This window comes from Monodelphis domestica, chromosome 4, assembly GCF_027887165.1.
Source record: "Monodelphis domestica isolate mMonDom1 chromosome 4, mMonDom1.pri, whole genome shotgun sequence".
Lineage (NCBI taxonomy): Eukaryota > Metazoa > Chordata > Mammalia > Didelphimorphia > Didelphidae > Monodelphis > Monodelphis domestica.
In genome coordinates this window covers 444469929-444494821 of record NC_077230.1, presented here as the reverse complement: position 1 = coordinate 444494821, position 24893 = coordinate 444469929, and the positions used below count along the sequence as shown (strand labels likewise).

Below are 24893 nucleotides of genomic sequence, written 5' to 3'. Positions count from 1 at the left end.
CCATTTGTGCTGCAAGTGGACAGCATTCCTTATACTGTCATAACATTCCCAAGTATACCCTTTGATAGTTGATCAAATTTGGCTGACATGGAACAATTCCAATAAAATGATTGTCAGGTTACACATTGTATCGATACCATTCACAATTTTCAGTCATGTGATAAAGTTAGATCTTTTACCAAACACCCATATATTCATGGAACAGAATATCTGTTCGTGACTTAATGATACTCTTCTGCATGTAAATTGTGTTTCATATAAGTACATGTGTGTGTGGATAGTGTGTTAAACCTGCCTATAGGGCAGTCATAGCCTTTACAGTCCGTGTGCTGCTTTTCCGGTGTCCTGTGCCAGACACCTCTGCCTTCTGTCCTTCTTCTGGGCAGATTTTCTTGCCATCAGATGCTCTTGATCATCTTCCATGGACTTCACGTATCTGAGAAAGTAAACAGAAAACCTCGACCCCAAATGAAAGCCTCATTGGGTCTCAGAGAGTTAGAAAGTGACAGAACAGATATCCCTTCAGTTATGAACCTTGGGGCTCATGAATTCCTTTGAGCTCTATTTACCATAGCTTGCATGTAAGCCATGAGCTATGCAATTTAGCCCTTGCATTGCTGTTAAAAGCCCTGCTATTCCAAGCTGTGTGGAGTAGACAGTAGTGCACAGATATTTATAGAATCTGTAATCACTTTGCTCACTTCTTCGTTTGAGCTTGAACCCTAAACCAGGAGAGTAAGTATCTCCCATCACTTTTCACAGTTCAGCCTTTGTGCCAGGAGCATGCTGAAATGCACCTTTTGCTCCAGAATATACAGTGGATATCTATCAGGGGTGAAATTAATCCCCCACAGTTTGCATTGATAAGCAATATCACCTGCTTGTTCAGGATATAGATGTACCATAGATCTGGCCCTCTGCTAGAGCAGAGAATGTTAGCAGCTGTTTGCTCAAAACAGCAGTTTCACCTTTGACTTTGCAAAACAGCATGTATAGATGCTTAAACATTTGCTTTTTCAAACCCATAATCATAAAAACATCATACTATAAATCACTTATGATTTGACCCACGTGTGCTGGGATCTTAAACCTTTGTCTGCCTGCACACAATGTTTGCTTTTTGAAAAAATTCCCATTGTGCAGTTATTAAAGTTATAGCATTGTCTTACGCTGGAAAAATATGCACAGAATTATCAAACAGTTGCACAGGAGTTGTTATTCCTGAACTACTGCAATTAACTGCATAACTGAAAAGATCTTGATACTGTGACTAAAATCATTACTTTCATCTGCTAACTCTGCAAATCTTCCCTGCAGAAATAGATCATATTGTGCCAGTAACCTTTGAATTTGCATGATTATCATGGGTCTCCTTTCAATGTCATGATCAGCTTCAATATCTGTAATTTGAGTAAATGATAGTATTGCCTCTTTCAAATCCTTAATAAATCACTGTACTGAGTAACAGATTTCTTGATAACTTTAATAATTAACCACTGGTAAACATATTGAATCCTTCTAACCATGCTTTCACTCTGCTGAGCACATGTCTTATTTTTCCATAGTAAAAGCTAGTCTAGTTATAAATCATTTGCTTTCTGGATACAGGTATAGTAATATGCCTACTAAAAAGTTTCTGAACTGCAGACAGGCTGTTTACATAATCTCTGCTCAATATTTATCTTGTTGCTTTATGTCCTGCTTAGAAAAGTGTTAATAATTCCTTCATAGTTAAAATTAGAAAGCATAAGTAATTCCTTTAAATCATATTCCAATTCATGCTTATTATATCTCAGTATTAAAGTTTCCTTCTATCCAATTACAGTGTTAGTGATAGAACTTGGAACCTCAGTTGCTATGATGCTATTGTCAACATGGAAATCTAGGGATCCCCAGTTTATTTAGTTTGAGTGTAGAAGCCCCAGGTTTTGACCTTGTCACAGGAGAGTTTCCCCCTGAGGGAAGGCCCCTCTTCATCAGACAGTGAACTTCCTGGTAGTTTGGGTGGGAACAGCTAATCCCATCCAATATTGAACATCCCTTTTGTCCCAATGGTTTCTCCCCTTAGGCTAAGGTCCATGACCAAGGTGACCCAGCCCTGGGCTGAGTCTTTCCCTTTTGTGTCCATTGTGGGGCATCAGCCCCTCGCTCTGTTATTCCTGTCTGGAACTCTTCATTTTCCTTTCTTACCATTGTAAAGTCAATCAACTGTCCCTCTAATCCTAACCCCCCAGGTCATCTAGAGTGGTATATAGGTTCCCCAATTTCTTTTGTTCCTCGGAGTCCTTCCTGAGTCGGTGGCACTCCCAGGGGCTGGTGACCAGGGCGTCTTGACTCTGTGCAGTCTTGGAAAACAGCTCTGTTGTCACATTAGTAGCACTAACCCCTTTTCCCTTGATTAAAGAGTGATTTTTGACTATTTAATAGTTCTGTGTTTTTTCTAGTTGACATTAATGGAGGCCCCAGCGAGATCCGAAGTCCCCGCTGTCTGAGCCCACCTGCTGACAAGGACCCCAGACTTGAGGTACCTCACACAACCCGTTTGGGGTTGGGTTGGGAGTCCAGTTAGCAGGGCCAGGTAAGTGGCTCTCTCGGAGGTAGGACTCGCATCTCGTGTTTGGGGGTAACTCGCTCTTTAATTAAGGGATCCTTAGTTGAGCGTCTGTGGGGTACACAGCCGCATGGTCCATAGCCACCCGGGCGCTATTGGACATGGGTAACAGCTTGTCTGCTGTCCCAAAATTTGGTGAGGGCGGTCAGCAGCCCAAAGAACCACCTAGAAGTACGGCCTCGAGTTACAGGGTTTGGAAGTATGGACCTGATGCAAACAAGTACTTAGAGAAGCGGCAAGCGATGACAAAGGCCAATCCAAAGGGAAGCTGGCCAAGGTGGGGTTCATTTAATGAGGAAAAGATAATTGTTTCTGCAGTTTGTTTTAAGCAAAGCAGGTCACGAGATTGAAGAAGTCTTCAACCAAAGGCTGGAGGAATGCACCCGAAGAAAAACCAGGTCAGAACGGTCCAGAACGGGAGACTGGGAAGAACCAGAGAGAGGTGAGGGCCAGGAGAGCTGGTCAGACGAGTGAAAGGCTGCCTGAAAGCTTTGAATGGGAAACTCGAGTTGGAGTGTGACAGCCTGAGTGTTCAATTGAGGGTCTGAGTAACTGCTTTAAGTTGACTAAAAGAGAGAAAGTTTCTTCATGAATTGAGATACAATGGCTTGAGGTTTAAATGGTTACAAAGTTTTGCAAAAAGTTTCTCATAGAAGCTTAAGAACTTGAGTTCTGGATTTCTTCTCATTTTTCTGTGGGCTTTTGCTTGTATTTTATGTCTAATGGATTCCTTAGGCGGAGACTTCGCTAATAATCAAATGCTGGTGATTTAAATGTTAGCAAATAATGTCTGTAAGTTGTGTTAATGGATTCCTCCCAAAAGCTGAAGAGGCGAGACCAGAGCTGGCGATCCAGCAGGAGGCAAAAGGAGGTCCAGAAATTCTTAACTTTAAGGTCTCATTTTTCTTCCCAAAGTTTTGGTCTTGTTAATGGGTGAAATATTGGGTATCAAGCGCAGTTGATATTAGTAACAAGGTGCATTTTATTCTAGGTACTAACCAGATTATTTGAGGGCTCTCACTTCACTTTTTCAAGCTGTTAATCATTTTCCAATAGCAAGATGTGTGAGTTCTGGAGTGAAGAAAGTTCATTTTAGGATGGTCAACTGCAGACCTGACTGGTCACTGGATTGGTGTGAATGACAAGAAATAATGGGGAAAAGGCAGAGCTTTAAATGTAAGGAAACCCCGAACATTTTAAACTGACCCAACAAATTTAGCCTTAGGCCAAAGTGGCTTGAGGCAAGGATAAGAGAAAGGGAAACTGGGAGCCAAAAGCACTGTAATGGAGTAAAAAAAAATCAGTAGTGCATTTTTCACAATAATGATTCACATTAGGATTGATAGTAGTAATGATCATTTTAGATCAATTATCCCTGTAACTCTCCTATATAGAATAGCTCAGCTAGACCCTTTGGGTAAGAGAAAAAGGAAGCCTATCTCTAATAACAAACAATAGAGACATCCTCTCCCTGAAGTGAAGAGACCCTTCCCTGATCCAATCTCCTTTTTGATCAGTACTTCTTTAAAAGAGGCCAGACAAATCCCTTTCCTTTTTTTTTTCTTTCTCAATTGACTTGTGTAGCAAGGGAAGGTGCAAAGTGAATTCCCTTATTACACTTGCAATCAGCATTTCAAGGGTTAAGAAAATGAAGCCCGTAAACCTAAATCTATGGTAAGAGAATCTCCCATGAGAATAAAACTTCTTTCCATAAAATTGTTAGGAAGACCGTGGCTCTGGCCTTGTACGTTCCCGAAACCTGACTCAACTAGCTGGGAACTGAAAAGGAATAAGGAGTGTGTCAAATAAGAAACACAGATGATTAGTCAGGGTACCATTGTATAGACTTCCTAGAATCTACGGATTCTTCTTGTAAGCCAGTGGACATGATAGAGGTAAAAATTGGCGATGCCCCTTGCTGTCTGCTCTTTCTTTACTAAAGGCTGCACCCTGGCACCATCTTATCAGAATCTTCTGTCTACTCATTAGAGTGATTTCTGGGGGTGCTATCCCCCCCAAAACCCACTCCACACAGATCTCAGCTTGTCTGGGATTCTCGAACAATCGAAGTGCCTCATCTGGGCAAATCTGAAGCCTTCTCTACACTTCTGAGAAATCATATGAACGAAAGAGTAGATAAGGACCAATAGAAGCAAGAGAAAAGATTCGAACCAACATCCACGGAGACCATTTATTTGAGTATCAGGGAGAGTGGGGAGGTGCGCCCCACTTTCTTTAAGCTTGTGTGAAAGTTAGAGAAAAGTGGCTAAGTCGAAAGCAGTGCAGTGCTTGTAAACGTGGGTGACTTTAAGAAACAGATAAGTCAGAGAGAGAGAGCTTCCAGTTAAGGGAATCAGGCCAAAAAGATTCCTCAAGATAAGGAAGTTGAGTACCCTGGGTGGAGAGGAGCCTTTCAGGTAAAGTCTGTAGTAAAAAAACCCACGGAAAGAGAAATCTCCAGTCTCTTCTAGGTTCCTATCAGATAGCAAATATGATTATGTAATCTGAGCTGTTTGTGTCTTGGAGGGGAGACCCCTCTGCTTTGAGCAGCTGGGTTGGAGATCTAGCAAGTATGATGATTGAATCTGAGCTGTGATCTTATTGGAAATCTGGGGGGGGGTCATGCTTAGGGGCAGTTCTCAGGGTGACTCCTGGGAAACCCAATAAAGCCTTTTTTCTAAGAAAAGCAAGAGGAAAGGATATGTTTCTGGGCAGTTGGCCAAGAAAAGGAATAGATTGTGCCAGAGAGCAGTCTGTGAAAGGATGGAAGTTTTTAGAGTTTAATAGAAATTCTGGATTTTGTGGACAATTCGAGATTATGCTTTGGAACAAAACAAATAGAGCAAGAAGAAACAAGAATAAAACTGCAGAAGCAGTGGAAGGGACAGACATGCAGGAGGAGGAGGAGAAGAATTCAGAATTCTATACAGAGAGAGAAAAGTTATGGATTCCACTTGAAATCCTGCCTCCTCCTGCCATCCCACCTGTCTTAAGTGAAGTGGTGAAGTGATGCCCAGAGAGGGTAGCACCACTGAACTGGAGAACTGGAATAGTGATTGAATTAACTAGTCACCCCATGAATGGCTCTGAGGGAGAAATGGAAAGTCCTCCAGAAGCAGAGTGAGGATGAGTAGGAATGCTCCCCTCAAGACCAGAACACCCCAGTTCCTCAGGAGAATATTGTTCACGGCAGGAGAACAGATGTGCCCCAGAACCAGAACTTGAATAAGGTTTATGAAGCCGAAACAGTCTTCACATGCTGGGTGAGCAAAGCCTTAGTTCACCAGGGGTCTACGACCTGATGGCTACCCTCACAAGGTTTAGCCGGCCTGAGGTGTGGCCACTGCCGCATGATTTTTTTTAAACCCTTACCTTCCTTCTTGGAGTCAATACTGTGTATTGGCTCCAAGGCAGAAGAGTGGTAAGGGTAGGCAATGGGGGTCAAGTGACTTGCCCAGGGTCACACAGCTGGGAAGTGTCTGAGGCCAGATTTGAACCTAGGATCTCCCATCTCTAGGCCTGACTCTCAATCCACTGAACTACCCAGCTGCCCCCAATCAGTGGTATTTTCTGCACACATGGCCAGAGGATTTCAGAACCCTCTGTGCCTAAATGCGAAGACACTTATTTTATAAGCTTTAGAAGCTGACTGACAAAATCCCTCCCCTTCCTTGGGAGGGTGTAAGTGCAGGATGCAAAAGTAAGGATGGAACTTTGGAAGAAGGCATGATTGACGGCCAAAGAACGTTGGAAGAAGAGGATCATGGGAGAAGAATGGGGACCTGGGAGAACTCCGAGAGGAAGTCTGATTTTTGAGATTAGATCTCAAGGTGAAAGGAAGCGATTTACCTTGCTAGAGATTTGTCAAGAGCCAACTGAAGGACATCCAAGAAAATAGCCCTGTGACTTCTCCAGAAGCATGTTGCTACATCCTGATATCTCTAATAACATCAACAAAGAGATTCAGGTCTCATCGGATCTGTGAGGGACCTGGGACTCTCTTATCCTAATTGCACTTGCCTTACCTTTATCCTGACCCCTTTAGTATTTTAATTTAGCTTGAATTAGTTGGGAGGTGAGAAGAAGTTCTGATGTGGCTCTGAAGCTTACAGAATGAAGGACCTCGAAGGGACTTAGAAGTTAGGGACACCGCTACCCTCAAACCAACCCCCCACTTCCTAATATCCAGTATTTTGTTAAACTGTTCGATTGCAGTAAGATATTACAAAAAGGGGATTTATTCAAAGGAGCTTTGAGGGAGCTATGCTCCAAGGTACTGATCAGCCATTGCAAGTGCTGGTCAAGACCCCTTCCCCACTGAGTCAGCAGACAAGGAAGAGGCTTGTCTTCTTGGCTACCCATGCTTGGGAATTTGGGGGTACCCTTTCCATCACCCAATAGGGGAGACTTCTCTTCAACTTTCCATTGCTTACTTATAACAGTGGAATTACAATTTCCTGAGTTATACCCTTTATATAACCCCAGGAAGAGTGAGAGAGAGCACTGTAGGAGTCACTCCATCTAGACTTTTATCTTTCATCACCTCATCTGCTCACAAACAATAGCCTCCTCAAGACCAACTAATACCATCCACAAATAGTCATTACACAAATCAATTTCTAAATATTAACTTTCAGTATTACACCTCCTACACCTTGTCTTTAATATGCTTCTATATTTCTCTCATCTTCCACCAGATATCCTGTTACCTGTTTTTATTAATCCCTTTATCAATTTTATCATCATTTATATATATCTTTACATATTGTCTTATCCAATTCACCTCAAAGATTAGTTTAGTTCATAGTACAAAATAATAAATCATTTGTGTTTACCTAAAATTACATCCCACAGTCAAATAGATTACGTTTAAATTCATATTTGAATTCAGTAATAAAATCATTTTTACCCAAGGTACATACATTGGAAACAATTCATACATCCCAATCAGTTACAAATTTAGAAATTCTTTTAACAAAACTTTTTACAGGTTCCATATCACTTCAAACTTACAAGTTTTAAAACTTTTTTCCCCAATGTTCATTAAATTTTCACTTGTTTAATTCAACAGCACCTATTCTAAAATAAATTTTTACATTCTCATTTGTCAACCCACATTTAGATCACACAGAATTTTCTCCAAATTACATCACATCTTCTGCTTCTAAGTTGGAATTAAGTTGTTATATACTTTACACTTATTTTATTAAACCCCTATATTTATTAAACAGCCAGTGTGAGATTCGAGGCTGCTGCGCTTGACATGTTAAGATGTAGGACACAGTTTGTACTACACTCTTTGTGAAATACTCACAGACAAGTACCGGAGTTTGGCTATCATCCTGGCTCCCCCTATCCCTGAGAGTGAAGGTAAAATCAGACCAGGGAATGACACTTCCCTATCACACAAAAATTTAGTCCTTTTTTCTCTCTTATAGTATGGCAACTTCTCATAGCCTTGGATGCAAATGGGCAAGTGAAATATTCCTGCATTTTGCCTTACAGGCTTGTGGGATAGAAATTACTTTAATTGGACCCTAATACAAGGGCCTATTGTGAATTTATTCTTGTTTACTCAAAGTTTTATATTGTAAAAATGGAGACTTGAATCCAGGACTTCAATCCCCAGAAGTCCTTGCTCCACTTCCCCAGAATGCTTTGTAATCTTACTGAATTCTCACCTAAACTATGATTTAAAGGGTCTCCACCATAGGCGGGGTCTCTCTTCCCTTTTTCCTACTTCTGCTCCCAAGCAGACATCTCTCATGATGTGAGTGAAATTGAATTGGGCCTCTCGGTCCACCTAGCACGTACCTTTTTTATTTGTATTTTTCTTAAATTCTCAACCTTTAATAAACCTCATAAAAATATAATATTCCTTGCAGAGGGAAACTAATTTCTACCTGCCTCAGTTTCCCTAAATTTTAATCTTTACATTATACATAGATTTTTTTTATATTTTGATTTTGATTTTGAATTTCATTTCTTCCAAAAAAGTTTAATTTTTTTCCATTTGTTTTTCTTTTATTTCTTTTGATAATTGATTCATATACCCCAGAACTCAACCATGCATCCTGAGCTGAACTGGGTGTTTGTCAACACCCTCTTCAGGAGGAATTGTATTTTCACAAAAACCAAGATTTAAAATTTTGTTCGAGAAAAAAGTTTTCAGGGAAAGAACTCTTTAAAATCCAGAGAATGAACTGTTTGCAAAAAGATGCTTGCAAAACCTACAATGCAGCAAGAAGATCCAGAATGAATTTTGGGGTGCAGTTGATTGAACTGAAGGGGGTTGAACATTTATTTTGAATGTACACTCTTATGCCAAAAGGGGACTGCCCCCAATTGGTTTTTGTCAATGCGGCCAGCAAAATATCGGTTTTACTTTCTCTCTTCTATTTCCCTCTTATCTCTAACTATTGTAGATTCCTCTTAGAAGGTGAAATTTTGTATGCACCTGTAGTTAAGAAGATTTTTAGAGTTACAAGATGATTATGTTAAATGATCAATTGGGGAGACTAGTCTCCCAATCATCATGGGGGGGGGGGGTTGTGAAATTGAGATGAACTCCACCCTACTTATTCTATAGATTTTTAGCCATAAGGAATGTATGCTCCCCCCACTTAAGGATTAAGTGTGGAGGGGGGAAGGCCTATGACCCACATATGCTAGCGAGTGACAAATCAGAAACAAGTGACTGTCCCCTGGCCAGTCCAAAGCCAAGTTTAAGCTGCCATTGGTAAAGAGGGAACACAGGCACAGGAAGTGATGCAAAGAACTGCCTTTAAATTTGGTGGCCACTTCCTGTGATGAGGTCTTGGCCTTGGAGGAGCTTGGGCTTGGGCTCAGATTGCTTTCCTTTGGACTATCATGTGGTGAGTGAAAGGGCTGACTCTCTTTCCTTGGCTTTCTGGAGGCACTAGCCTCTGGAGAGGCCCCTCGTCTTGGAGGAGGACTCGGTGGCTGGTAAAGGTCTCTCTCTCTCTCTCTCTCTCTCTCTCTCTCTCTCTCTCTCTCTCTCTCTCTCTCTCTCTCTCTCTTCTCTCTCTCTCTCTCTCTCTCTCTCTCTTTCTCTCTCTTTCTCTCTCTCTCTCCTCATTTTTCTTAATTTCTTCTCTGTGTTTATAAATAAACCACCATAAAAAGCCTTCTCCTTAAGTAATTAAATCCCTGGCAACCAAACTCTCAAATATTCAATCCAACCATAATTTTTACCCCTTACACCTAATATAGACCTTGAGGAATTGAGGATAATCAGTTTATATAGATATAAAGGCCATGAACAGAAAAATGAGGATACCAATGAATTATTAAGAGACATTAAGGAATGAAATAAAGCTTTAACTGAAAAAATTTGGTAAAGAAAAAGCAGGTCAAGTATTGGCCATTGACCCTTTGCAGGAATACAAAAATCAATCATTAACATGTCACTCCTGTGCAAGAAGGGGTCACATAATGATGAACTGTAAAAAGTGGAATTAGGTGATTAGAAATAATAGCTTTAGAAATAATGACAATTATAGAAATAATAATCCAAATGAAGCACATTATAACACACCAAAATTCCCAAAATGAGGCTTGTCCATGCTATACTCAGGGTGGGGGAATCTCAGAGGAATAGCTAAGGACCTTTATGAAGGTAGGAAGGGCCCTGGAATAATAAAGTGAAACCTTTGATTTCCCAGACTGATATTTTAACAGCATTTATCTCTATCCATCCCCCCCAGTAATGATGAATCCCATGTAACCCTGAAAGTTGGAAATACGAATTATGATTGTTTCTTAGACACCAGAGCCTCCAGATTGGTATTGATGAGTACACATGTGTACATGGATATTCAGAAATTGATTGCACCTTCCACTAAGAAACAGTTGAGGGCAATTCTTGGAGCTACAAGGTTTTGTAGGCAGTGGATCCCTTACTATGGGGAAATCACTAAACCCTGACAAAAATTCAGTCCCTGAACCACTTAAATCAGAGGCAGAACACCTGTCAGCTCTTTCTAACTTAAAACAGGCTATCCTGTCTGCCCCTGATCTAGGCATCCCAAATTACAACAAGCTCTTTACTTTGTATGTATACAAACAGATAAGGGTAGCTTCAGGTGTTTTAACTCAAACTTTGGGACCTGCTCAGCACCCAGTTGCTTATTATTTGGCCCAGCTGGAATTTGGCCCAGTAACTTCAGGAGCACCACCATGTCTTAGAGGCATAGTTGCCACAGCATTGCTACTAACAAAATCGGCTGATTTAGTATTTGGATGCCCTTTAACCATAATGTGCCCACATGAAGTCAAAGCATTGTTTCTTAGACATCAAACACAGGCATGTTCTAATCAGATATTTGCAAGCTATGAGGTAACTTTATTAGGTAGTGAAGATATTACCTTGAAATGTTGTACAGTTCTAAATCCTGCAACTTTGCTTCCTGATTTACCAGTTTCAGGAGAACCTTTGCACAGTTGTGAATCTTTAGTGTCCATAGCTGGAAAACCTCAAGATAATCTACTGGACACCACTTTATACAATCCATATTTAGTCTCATTAACTGATGGTTCTTCTTTCATGAGGGATGGCATATGCTACACTGAAGCTGCTGTAGTCACAGAATTTGCCATTCTGGGGTCAGCTTCACTGCCCTCAAATATAAGTGCTCAAGATGCAGAACTGATAGCTATAAAACATGCCTGTATAATTGCCAAAGATAAGAAGGCAACAATTTACACAGACTCTAGATATGCATTTGGAATATGTCATGCAGTGGGTATGCTATGACTTCAAAGGGGATTTTTAACATCAGTTGGAAAATGTATAGCAAATGAAGAAATTATTAATGAAGTTCTTTCTGTCCTTCAGTTTCCTGAAGCCTTAGCTGTAGTTCATTGCCCTGCCAATACAGGTGGCACTGATCCTGTCTCTAGGGGGAATATCCAGGAAGATACCATTGCAAAGTTAGTAGCCTTAGAAGGGAATGAGTTAATTTTAACATTGGCAACTAGTGATGACTTAAATTTGTCCATTTCGCATAATTACAAGGAAATGGAAAAAGGGAAGCATAAATTTAAAGCAAAATTGATTAAAAGAGTATAGATATCATCTGAAGGAAAATCCCATACTCCCTAGACATTTTTATAAAATACCAAATTTGGCACTCCATTCACAAAAATGGTCAGTTTGGCACCCAGGGCATTATAGACTCTGTTAAAAGATTATAGATAGCTCCTGGCATAACCACCATAGCCTCTACAATGTGAACAACCTGCTCAACCAGCCAAGCATTTAATCAACATTCCTTTTGTGGCAAAGATTTTTGTGGGTGTCCTCTGGCTTACACACCTTTTGAACACAAATTGATTTTATCACTGTGCCAAATGCTGGACAGTATAATTTTGTCTGGTCATAGTGAATCAGCTGAACAGATGGCCTGAAGCATTTCCTACTGCTTGAGCAATAGCCTATTTTGTTGCCAACGTTCTCTTAAAAGAGATTACTCCTCGCTTTGGCCTGATAGCACAAATTGATTCAGACAGGGGAACTCATTTTACTGATTTAGTTTTGTCTCAGATTTACTCTTGTTTGGGGATAATTTCCAAATACCATGTATTATATTGTGAATTTTAAAACGATTCCACCCTAATCAGACCATTCTTTAGAAGATCTGATTTAGCTATTTCCTGATCAATAACAATGGAGATACTTGGAATAACAGAATCCAGTCTTGGAAACTCTACATTCTCCACCCTACTCAGTTTAACAAGATTTTGAAGGTCTGCATCAAACTCAAGATTTAATTATCTGAGGAGATGGCCTTCAACAGACATGTGCAAAAAAAAAGGACAGACCTCTGGGCTGTCCTAAGTCAAGCTAAGTCCTCATTGGTACAGATGAGATGCAGAAAGGTTATGTAAAAACGTCCATATAAGGTATGTTACTTCCTGCCTCTTGCTCTTTTCCCTGGAGAGGCGACTTTGGCTGGCAGCGTGCTAGCTGTTCCAACATCTTGGGAGTTGTGGCAGTTATTTGTCTAGGTTTTGGAGGTGAGTTTTGTCCTTGACATTGATTCAGGTTCAGGCCTCTCAGCTAAGCCCCTTTTGGAGTTCAGGTTGATTCCTTCCTCCTTCACACTCCAAACCCTTGCTTTCTAAATCTTCTCTTCTATATCAATTAAATCACCATAAAATTTGGCAGCTGACTTGGGTATTTTATTATTTGGGTTTTTCACTAGGATTTTTATAAATAAAATCCATGGCAACCTAAATTAATTATACATTCAATCTCAGCCATAATTTCACCCTTTACAGTTTGGTTGACCACATTGGTTGTGACGAAATACCCTCAATCATCTTAACTTTCCTAAACCTTTTTTCTACTGTGACTATCGGGTTTTTTTTATAGCTTATTTTGATCAGCTGTAAAGGTAAGTAAATTTGGATGTATTTTTTCTTTTTTCTCCCTCTCTCCTTAAATTAGATAGAACACAACTGTTTTAAATATTAGCAACAGGGCCATAAGGTCCTGGCTGGGAGAACTGTTTCTAAATCTCCATTCCCTTAAAGAACAACTGCCTAGATTAGGAGTGAAAAAAACCTGTAGAAAGTTTTGGCTTTGTCCTGCTCCCCATGTGTTTTGTGCAGACTGTTAGAAAAATAATTACAAATATATATACATATATATATATATGTGTATATATATATAAATGAATACTATATTCTTCAACATTTATATGGCAGTTGAAGAATTAGGGACATTGAGGAATATAGCATACCTCCAATTTTTTATATAATAGGTAATGTCATTTTTGTACTCCTCAATACTGTGTTTAGAGATGCTAAAATTTAAAAAAAAAATGAGGAAAAAATGCAAGCCCAATTAGAATATTTAAAATGTTTCTTACAGGATCAATTGGCAAACACCCACTCTACCAGAAACAGACCTGTTTCTAAACCTTTGAATGAGGAAATTTCCTTCCCCAAAATAGAGATGGAAAAACACCTTCCCTAGAGCTGAGCTAACAGACTGTTTCTCTCAGCTAACAGACTGCTCCTCTCGTGGTCTGCAAATTTTGGCTGAATTTAATCCCCCAAACCCTTCCCCTGAAATCCCAGTTTCTCATGTTCCTTCTCCTACACAAAACCAAATTCCAACCCAAAGGAGATCTTGTCCTTCTAGAGAAACTCATCCTAGTCGAACTGACCCACAGGTACAAAATTCAACTAGAGGCCTATTTCCTCTAAGAGAAGTACCTGAAATAGGATGGAATGGGGATGTGGTGACTTTAAGACACAAGACACCTTTTACTCCCCAAGAAATAAATGAATTTACACGAAATACTCCACATATGAACAAGATCCCTTTCTAGTAACAAAAAAGATGACAGACATTTTTTTTTCAGTATAATCCATTTTACAAGGATGTTGACAACTTGCTACAGGCTTTTTTTTTAACTGAACATGATAAAAATAAAATAATTGCTTATTTCAACAAAACCTGGGGGCATTATGCAGCACATTGGCCACCTCAGGATCCTGAATGGGACTCTAACAACCCTGAGGATTATTTACAACTATACCGTTGTAGAGAGGCCATCCTAATGGCAATGAGAGAATGTGCAGACACTACAGATAAGTGGACGGAATTTGAAAAAATTAAGCAAAATGAGGAAGAAACACCATCCAGATTCATGAATAATCGAGTTTGGGTGTAGATACCTGGATTTTGACCTATCTAAAGAAAATAGCTTAAGAGACGTTAGAAGGCTCTTTGTCAATAACTCTTGAAAAGTTATTAGGGATAATTTTAGAACACATTGTCCAAGATTGCCAGAGATGGACCTTGAAGAATTGTGAAAAACAGCTATATATGTTTTAAAGGGAAACAAACAAAAGGAGGAAGAAAATAATGATGTCATAGAGGAAATAAAGAAAGAATTGAGATGTTTAAAAGATAAGATGGCTAAAACAGAAAGTGGGCATGATAATCAACCAATGACACTTCCCCCCCTACAGAAATCCAATTATCGATCCAGTACCTGCCACTTCTGTAAGAAGGGCCACAAAATAGTAGAGTGTAGAACTTTTCTCAAGATTATCAAAAGGAATACGCAGTTTAATAACAACTACAGAAGTGATAATTATAGAAATAACTATAATTATGACAATGGAAACCACAACTTTAGGAATGATGACTATAGGAATAGATATCAGGAAAATGATAACTCAAATCAAATGACTCCACAACCATATATATAACTTAAGTGGTGCTCGTCCAAAAAATACTCAGGGTGCTAATGCCCAAGTTGAAAGGATGAATAAAGAACTTAAAACTATGATTGGCAAATTATGCACTGAGACCCATTTAAAATGGCCTGAAATTCCCCCTCTGGCCCTATTTTATCTTAGAAGCAGGCCTAGAGGAGACCTACACATCTCACCATTTGAGATGCTTTTTGGACAACTGCCTATACAGGCTAAGCCTTTCTCCCCAGCATATACATCAGTATTAGGGGGAGATACTACTATTACTTCCTATATACAGGAATTACAGCATAAACTGCGTGACCTTCATGAATCTGGAGCTGCAGTACAAGCCAGACCACTAGACTTTTCACTTCACGACCTGAACCCAGGAGACAAAGTGTATATTAAAAATTTCCAGCGTACTGGAGCAACTCAACCTTCATGGGAAGGACCATTCCAAATATTGTTAACTACTCCAACATCTATAAAGGTTGGAGAAAAGGGCTCTTGGATTCATTGCTCACATGTAAAGAGAGCATCTTCTGTTGAGGCTGATTGACTGTATCCTATCAAATGCATTGAAGATAATAATCCATTGACAAGTGGATGCTGTTTTTTGAGAACACGTTGAATTCCTGATTTTTTTCTTTTTCCCTTATTTTTTATTATTGCTTTTCTTTTATTTTGATTAGAATATTTTATTTCCCCCCCTTTCCTCATTTCTTGTACTAAAGTTACATACAATTAAATATTTTTCTCTCTCTGCAGTAATATAAGTTTAAAAATATATATATATATGTATACTTTCTATAATATCAATGCATACCCCAAAACTTTAAACTGTGGGAACCTGCCATTTGTTGATAAAATGTTATAGGACTATGATTAATATTTGTGTCTGATTCCAGGAAATAGGATAAAAACAAGGAGCACAGACTTAACCTGAATAGTGCCAAAAAGAGCACAGAGGAAATACTAATGTGGATTCGAGGTTGTGACGCTTGACATACCTTAAGTCATAATACTTCCTTGTATCTATACTCTTTGTTAAGTACTCATACAAGTACCAAAATTTGACTATCATGATGGTTCCTGATATCCCTGAGAATGACTAAAAATAAAACCATGGAATGACGGTTCCCCATCAAATTAGAATTCTAGTTCCTTTCCTTCTTATAGTATGGCAACTTCCTGTAGTCTTAGCTGCAAATGGGTAAGTGAAATATTACTGCATTCTGTCCTACAAATGTGTGGGATAGAAATTACTTTAAATTGGACCTGTACAAGGGCCTATTATGAATTTATTCTTGCTTATTCAACATTTTATATACATAGATTTTGGTATTTTGGTTCTGATTTTGAATTTTATTTTTTCTTTCTCCCAAAAGTTTAACTTTTTTCCATATTTTTTCCCTTTATATATTTTTGTTTTGTTTTTTGTTTTTATTGTTTTTGAATTCTTTTAATAACTGACTCATACACCCCCATAACTCAACAATACATCCTGAGCTGAACTGGATGTTTTTTTTTAACACCCACTTCAGGGGGGGAATTGTATTTTAATAAAAATCCAGGATTTTGAAATTTTTTGTTCAAGAAAGATCTTCAAGGAAGAAGCTTGCTAACTCCTAAATCCAGAGAATGAACTGTTGCAGAAAGATGCCAGAAAACCTACATTACATCAAGATCAAAAATGAACCTTGGGGTGTGGTTGATTGAACTGAAGGTTGATTTAACATTTGTTTTGAATGTACACTCTTCTGCCAAAGGAGACTGCCCCCTAATTGGCTTTTGTCAATGTGCCCAGCAAATCATTGGTTTTGTGCGCTCTCTCTCTCTCTCTCTCTCTCTCTCTCTCTCTCTCTCTCTCTCTCTCTCTCTCTCTCTGTCTCTCTCTCTCTGTCTCTCTCATTTCCCCCTTATCTCTAACTATTGTAATTTCATAGCTGGTATATTTACAAGACCCATCAGAGAGACTAGTCTTCCTCGGGCTTCAGGGGAATTGTGAATTTTAAAACTATTTCACCCTAACCATATCATTCTTGGTGACCTAAATTAATTATACATCCAGTCTCAGTCATAATTTCATCCTTTACAATATCATCCCCAGAGATCAGGCCAAGTTGAGATAATGAATAGAGATCTTAAAACAATGATTGAAAAATTGTGCATGAAGACTCATTTAAAATGGCCTGAAATTCTCCCTCTGGCCATATTTTAGCTTCGTAGCAGGCCCAGGGGAGATCTGCATATCTCACCATTTGAGATACTTTTTGGACAACCCCTATCTGGGCTAAGCCTTTTTCTCCTGTACACACATCATTACTAGGAGGAGACACTTTTATTGCTTCATATATACAGGATTTGCAAATCAAATTGCAAGAACTTCATGAATCTGGAGCTGCTGTACAAGCAGGATTTATAGATTTCTCACTCCATGACTTATACCCAGGTGACAAGGTGTACATAAAGAACTTCCAGCACACTGGGGCAACTCAGCCTGCTTGGGAAGGTCCATTCCAAGTCTTGTTAACCATTCTAACAGCTATCAAAATTTAAGAGAATGACTCTTGGATCCATTGCTCACATGTAAAAAGAGCACCTACAGATAATGAGTGACTGTATCCTGCATCATGCTTAGTATATTTGCTGATTGTTTTAAGATTTAATTTTGTTTTTAAGTTTACCTGTTAATGTAATCTAAAGTATTCTGTTACACTATGTCACTTTCTGTTACTGTTTTTTGTCTGTGGCTGTTAGCTTTATATTCTGTTGCACTGTCTTTATTTGTACTGTTCTATGCTTGGACTGGAGAAAATACCATTATAAAAGTCCATAAACTAGTTGGACAAAACCTGTATTAGTAACCTTTGGAGAAGTTTATGTGCTCTTATGATTTGGGGGACTTTTTTCAATGTACATTAGCTGCTATATTACTGTTTTAAAAAGCTTTTAATTGGTGAAAATCATTTGCACTCACACTGTGGATCATGGCCAAGTTAAAAAGGAAATGGATCTCAAACAGGATCTCAAACAAACAGGAGGAAGAAAGGAATTAGAGATAGATAGAGAGAGAGAGAGAGAGAGAGAGAGAGAGAGAAAGGGGAGAGAAGGGAATAGGGCTTAAATACCCCCTCTGTTTAGGCTGGGCCAAAAGGCCCAAGCCCTTAGATAGCTGGGGCAAAGAAAGGATATCAGTCCCTATTACTCACGTGACCAAAATGGAGAAACAGTCTCAGAGGCCCCCACCTCCAGCTTCCTTCAGAGCAAGCTTCTCAGAGCACCTCTCCAACCACTCAGAGCCAAAACTCTCCAACCCACCCCCCAGTCCTCAGACCCCTCTATCTTTAAGGAAACCATCCAAGTTCCCTCCCCTCAGTTCTCACATCTATCAATCACTGTCCATCATTTTCCCTGTGCCAATGGTGGCTCTAGCTTAACCCAGGACCACCCAGAGGTTTGTGGCTTTGCACATGTATGTTGGAGGTCATATTCTCAAATAATTAAATCTTGATCTTTTGCTACAGCCCTTCCTAAATCCTGTTACCCTGAGTAGGGTAGAGATTGGAATAATTAAATTTTGATCTATGCTGCAGCCCTTCCTAAATCCTGTTAGGACTGAATAGGGTGGAGATTGCAATTTCCAAGACTTGGTTCTGTCATTCCAAGTATCTCCATTGTATCAATTCTAAAATCAATCATGACTCAAAGAAATTCCTGTTCTATGCTTAAGCATAGGTCAAAGTCCTTTCCATTGTTCAGCAAAAGGTTTCTGTCCTAAAGTAATCTTAAGAAGGGAGGAGGAGGAACCTTCCATGCCAATGAGGTTCACATTCCAATAGCCAAGACTCACTATCAATAGGAAAATTTTCAAGTATGAAATTTCCCAATGGTGAAATTTCCAACATTTATAAGTCTAAGAAATTTTAAGGTTTACAGTATGAAAGGCCTTAAGTCAGTATGGCCTAGACCTGAGTTTTAAAAGGGAAAATCAGTCAGTTTTTTAACACTCACCACAAGGTCTGACTAAACAAGGATTCTAGTAACACCAGGCCAGCGTCCTTCCTCAAAGAGTCTTCCAGCCAGAGATTGTTTCAAAGGGCCTCTCTCAAGAGCCTTCAGAGCTCCTACCCCAGAGGGACAGAGCCCCTCAGAGGAGCTCCTCAAGGAGCTCTCCTTCAGAATGAGAGTCAGAAATCGAGATCATCAGAATGAGTCTTCTCAAAATGAGCTCCCTCAGAATCAGATCCAGCTCTTCTCTGAGCTCTTATTTTTAAGGGCAAAATCTCCTATGTCACCTCCCCTAAGTCCTTACATCTACCAATCACTGTAGATGTTTCTAAAGGACTGCCCATTTTGAATTCACAGCTGAGTAGTTTTAATCTCTTTAGTAAGTCAGAAAAAAATGCTGCTGTGTCGACAAATTTCATTAAGAAATAACCTCTGAATAAGTTATCACCCTTTTAGGTTTAAGTAGTTTACAAGTTGCCCCACCTTTATAGGTACTTAGTATCCCATTGTATCAATTCTAAAACAGTCATGACTCAAAGAACTTCCTGTCCTTTCCATAAGCATGGGTCAAAGCACTTTTCATTGTTCTCAAGGAGCTCTCTGTCCTAAAGCAGTCCTAAGTAGGGTGGAGTAGGGATATTCCCAAGGCAAGGAGCCCCCACACTCAAGTAGAGTTCTCACCATCTGCAAGGGAATTTTTTTAAGTAGAAGATTCCCCAATGGGGGAAATCCCCAACATTCATAAGACTGAGAAATTTTGAGGTTTACAACCATTAGCCCTAATGTCAATGCATACCCAAAAGCTTTAGACTATGGAAACCTACCATTGATTGTTAAATATTATGGGACTTTGATTAATGATTATGGCTGATTCCAGGAGAAGGGATCACAAAAGAGCCACTGCACAGTTCCAAGAAGCATAAAGTTAACCTATACAGTGCCTAGGAGCACAAGGTCAAGGAGACCAACCAATCCTGTTGGGATTGATGAGATTCTCTGCTAGGACAGGGGACTTGAACTTATTTTGAGGTTTTGGGAAGCGGGTGTTTGCAAATTCAGATGCAGGATTCCCTCATTCCAGATCCAGAATTCTACCAAGTACCTCAGTATTACTGCCATTTTGGTTTCTCTATCTCTGAGAGCATAAGTAAATTCAGACCAGGGAATGATATTTCTCTTCTGCTTCAAAGTCTAGTCCCTTTCTCTCTTTCATAATATGGCAATTTTCTGTAGTCCTGACTGCTGATTGGTTAAGTGCATAACTGCTATTACAGGCTTGTGAGACATAAATCATTTTAATTGGGCCCTGATTCAAGGACCTGTTATGGGTTTATTCTTCCTTACTTAGAATTTTTACACATGAGACTTTGATATTTTATGTTTCATCCAGAAGTTATTTTTTCTTTTTTTGTTGTTTTTTAATTTTCTTTTGATAATTGATTCATATACCTCATAACTCAGCCTTATATGCCAGGGTGATACATGTGTTTGTCAACACCCTTCTCAGGGGGGATCGTATTATTGTCATAAAATTCCAGACTTATAAAAAATTTTCTTGTTTGAGAGTAATTTTAGGATAAGAAACTTGCTACTTCCCCAAATCAAGAAAGTGAACTGTTTGGAGAAGGTGCCATAAAGAAGCCTGCAGAAACCACATACTGCACCAAAAGATCCATAATGAACTTTGGAATGTAGTGAATTGAACTATGGGGGGTTGAATGCATTTATTTTGAATGTAAACTCTTGTGCCAAAGGGAATTGCCCCCAATTGGCTTTTTGTCAATGTGTCTTCGCAATCACTGATTTTGTTCTCTTTATCTTTTATTTCCCTCTTATTCCCAAATTATTATAATTTCCCTTTAGAAAGTGCAATATTGTATGTACCTCAAGTTAAAGATCTTTAGAGATAGAAGTTGGTTATGTGTAATGATTCACTGGGGAAACTAGGCATGTAAAATTGGGAGATTTCTACATTCTCATTTTCCAATGGAATCACAGGGGGATTCTGTGGATAGAAGTTGCTCCCCAGGATTCTTTCCCCACATCCCATTTTCTTTCTCACATTACATGTGTACGTACATATGATAAAGTTTTTGTTTGACCTCACCTCTTACTCTCTGCTCCCTAGAAGGCCGTTTTGGAGATTGAATGAGTGCCAGGCAGGAGAATTTTATTCACGTGGCTTTTCTTAGGTCTTCATACTTTTGTTCTTTTATTTCTTCTAATTCAAGTGATTATTAATAAACCTTATGAAATATGATACTTGGGAGTTATTTTATAGTAATTTAAATTTAACACAACTTAACTAAAAGAGGTAATTCCTGAAACTGATTTCTATGGGATGAAGAGAGCACTGACTATTGTAAATAATACAACTTTGAAAAGATAAAATGGGGAATTTGTGTGGAGGGGAAAATTGGTAGTGCATTTATTCACAATTATGGTTCTGTAGAAATTAAATTTATGGTTGGACTAAATATAAGGTAATGTGGTTGCCAATTAAAAAAAATTAATACAATTCAAGTCAAAATGACTTTTTAGCAGCTGTATTTACAAAAATAGGGCAAGAGTGAAAGTAGAGCAATATAAAAGGAGGGCAGAGAAGATATCTAACCTAACACACTAAATATTTACTCCAGTCCCCAGCTCAACCCATGTAGGGTTCGTTAACCCCTCAGATGGAGGACTTGATATTGAATTAAGCAAGGGTTTCACCCACATGGTCTCCTCCGAGAGGGTGGCCTCTCTGTTACTAGTCTCTCCAGAAACCAGGAAAGGAGGGTCAGCTTTTTGTCACTCACCCAGTCCAAAGTCCAAAGGGAGAAGATCCAAGAGCAGTCTTACCAGAAACAGTTCAAGATGTCAGAGTTCCAAGTCCAATTGAAGCTGAAGACCAAAGTCTCAAAGTGAAGTCCCAAAGGAGAAGATCCTCCAACCTGAAAATTCAGGATGAAGCCCTCAGAAGAAGTCCAAGCTCCTCCACACTCCAGATTCAGGTGGAAGACTTCAAAGACTTCCTGATAGGAAGATTAGGTCCTTTTTATGGATTGTTCTTTACAAAATTTCCTGTCCCTTCCTCCACCTTACAGGGACCAATTGCAGTCTTTAAGTTTGCTTAACACTGCCCAGGAGGGTGGTGTGTGTAAGCTACACCTCTCTTCCTATGAGGGTGTAAACCCATCACAAAGGATTCACAAGTTTCTGGCTGATTGAGTTGAAAGGATGGAACTCTCTAAGTGACTTACTAGCTCCACCACCTAGTGCCAAGTATGGGTGTTCAAGCTTTTGTTGATTAAATTTAAAAGTAGGCAAGGGGTGAGTCAATCCCATCTTTAAAAGTTCATATTAGGATTAATAGTAGTAGTGATAATTTTGGATCAATTATCCTTGTAACTCTCTTATATAGATTAGTTCAGCTAAGCCCTTCAGGGGAGAGAGAAAAGAGGCCTATCTCCTCACAAGAAACAGCAGAGACATTTTCTTCCTCCATCCAATCCCCTTTTTGATTAGTGCTTCCTTAGAAGCAGCCAGACAAAACACTTTTCCTTTTCTTTCTCAATTTACTTGTGCGTGACATGAAATTGTGCATTATTCCCCAGTATACATTGATGTAGTATTAGTAGAAGAGCACAGAATGGCAATTTCCTATAGAAAATTAGTAAAACTAGTTGCCTTCTGCTAGGAGGTATCAATCTCTCCTTTTGAAGATGTGTGGAGTGAAATTCAAGGGGGGGCTCATACCCCCCCCCCAAATCACTCTAATGAGCAGACAGGAGACGTGATAAGATGCTGGCAGAGAAAAGTGGCTTCATTGGGAGAAAATAGTGGACAGCAGGGAGGAGGTGGGAAGGGAGGAAAAGGAATTCTGCCCTCACAAGGGGCCTGCTCGAGGCAAAAATGACCTCTCTTCTTCTATGTACAATCACAGACTTTTATCATAACCCTGACCCAAGATTCCCCTCCTCCCCTCTGCCAATCCCACAGAAGGGGTGGTTGGGATGTTTATAGTCTCGAGTGTGTGATTTTCAACATGATGTACCCCGAAAGTCCCCCATTTTCCAGAAAAACCCATGACTGTCATGGGATTCCCTGGCTGGGACCCATAAGGATACTTCTGAAACTCCCTGTACTTTCCCTCCTTCGGTTATCTCATAGTTTGGCACAGATAAACTCTTCTCAAGGTTTTTGAAAATAGGAAAACTAGACATTTTATGGAGTTGGGGGGGGGGGGTAAGAGTTAAATCATTGTCCAATAGTTCAGATATTCTTTTATGAAGTTTGTTATCTGACAAAATAGAGCCACATGACTAAGTTTTCTACCTGCTCAAAATGCTCGATCCACCAAAGCTGCTGACAGGAAGGAAAAGAGAGCTAGACAGGGAATTCCACCCAATTTACGTTCTGTGTTAGCACTTAACGACAAGAAGGGAGTGGGGTTCTGTTCTCGGAATTGTAGTTTTTGCCAGGGATTGTAGTGTTGGGGGTATCCGGTTCTAATTTCCCAGGAGGCAGACAGTTTTAATCTAAGGACTAGTAACACTAAGGGGTCTTGGATTGGCGTTACATGCCACATACTACTCTGAGAATTAGCCACTGAATCTCATCTCCCACAACGAGTAGAGGAATCCCCCTCCCCGAATAGCTTTCTATATACGGGCCTTTTAGGAAGAAGTTTGGGTGTCCAAAATTCCATGAGAGAAATCTCGAAACTTACACGTTATAACCTTGACGAAGAAATATTATAGACTGAATGTTGATACCCAAGGAATATTATAACGAAATCTGACTCAACTGAGAAATGGCAAACCTAAGGAATACTACAAGATAAAGAAATATAACATTTCATGTTCAACTCAGAAGCATTAGGAAAGATTAAGGAGGCTAGAGGAAGGCCAGGATACAAAAGCAGAGAAAATAAAGGACGGGAAAGATGAAAGAGGAAGAAGGATAGGACGAGATAAAGAAATAGACAAACCCTCAGATGATGGGACAGAGGAGATGGCATTGTGTTGTAACCCTATAAATTCTGAGTAAATCTGAGCATCTGGGCCCACTACTTCTGAGGCCCCTCAGACTGTGGAGCCACTTCCCCCTCCCATACTGCCTCTCCCCAGGCAGTGTTCCCTCATTCAATGTGCCACCCCTTCCCCCTCCCCCCCCCAATAAAGCCTCCCGAACTCTGCCAGTATCAATCATGTCTCCTGTCTGCTCATTAGAGTGTTTCATGGGAGACCAAGCCCCCCCCCCCCAATTCCATTCCACACAACTTTTGATCAGTATTTCAAGGATTAAGAAAATGAAGCCCATTATCCTAATGCTACAGTAAGAGAATCTCCCATGGGAAGAAAACTATTAGGAAGACTGTGGTTCTGGCCTTGTGAAATCTATGTGGAGTGGGGTTTTTGGGGGGCCTAGCACCCCGAAATTACTCTAATGAGCAGACAGGAGATCTAGAGAAGATGCTGACAGGGATGGGCCTTTATTAGAGAAAAAACAGCCAGCAGGGAACATTGCTGGGTATTCCCTCAGCCTTGTCCATTGGCTCACAAAAAGAATCCTTCCTTGATAGGAAATCTCTACCCTGGTGCCTTGAGTTCACCACCACTGTGTGAGTCATTGGCTTCTTAGCTGCCCGCTCCTTGCCCCGTTTTAGTTCCTGGCTCTCTCTGGATCATGGGAGGATGTCTAACACTTTCTCTGTTTCAGGCGTAATTCAGGGACGCCCAAGGCCAGAGCCACAGTCTTTGCCACAGTTTTCTAGATAGCAGTTTTGCTGTATCTCCAAGGCCTCCTCATTGGACTTTTGGACTGTAATTTTCCTGGCGCTTCCTCCTCTTGGCCCTTGAATGCGGATTGCGAGTCAATCCATCAAAGAAAAGGCAAGGCTGGCTGGCAGCTCTTAAAGAAGACAAGGAAGGGGCTTGGCCGGGGGAAGGGTCTCCCCACTTGTGGGAGCACAGACAGGCTTCTTTCTTTTCTCTCCCCCAGGGCCGGGCTGAGCTTGTCTCTAAGGGACAGTTACAGGATAATGGAT

General features: G+C 39.9%; 1 long non-coding RNA gene across 1 annotated transcript in view; it reads right to left on the bottom strand.

Annotated features, from left to right (window-relative positions):
- Positions 1–24002, bottom strand: part of LOC130454038 (uncharacterized) — a 30894-nt gene extending 6892 nt beyond the window's left edge. The window contains exons 1-2 of the long non-coding RNA XR_008911709.1: positions 21704–24002; positions 458–9068 (exon numbers count right to left, since the gene is read on the bottom strand). This is a non-coding gene — a long non-coding RNA (uncharacterized LOC130454038). The remainder of the gene's footprint in view (positions 1–457; positions 9069–21703) is intronic.
- Positions 24003–24893: the final 891 nt, after the last annotated feature.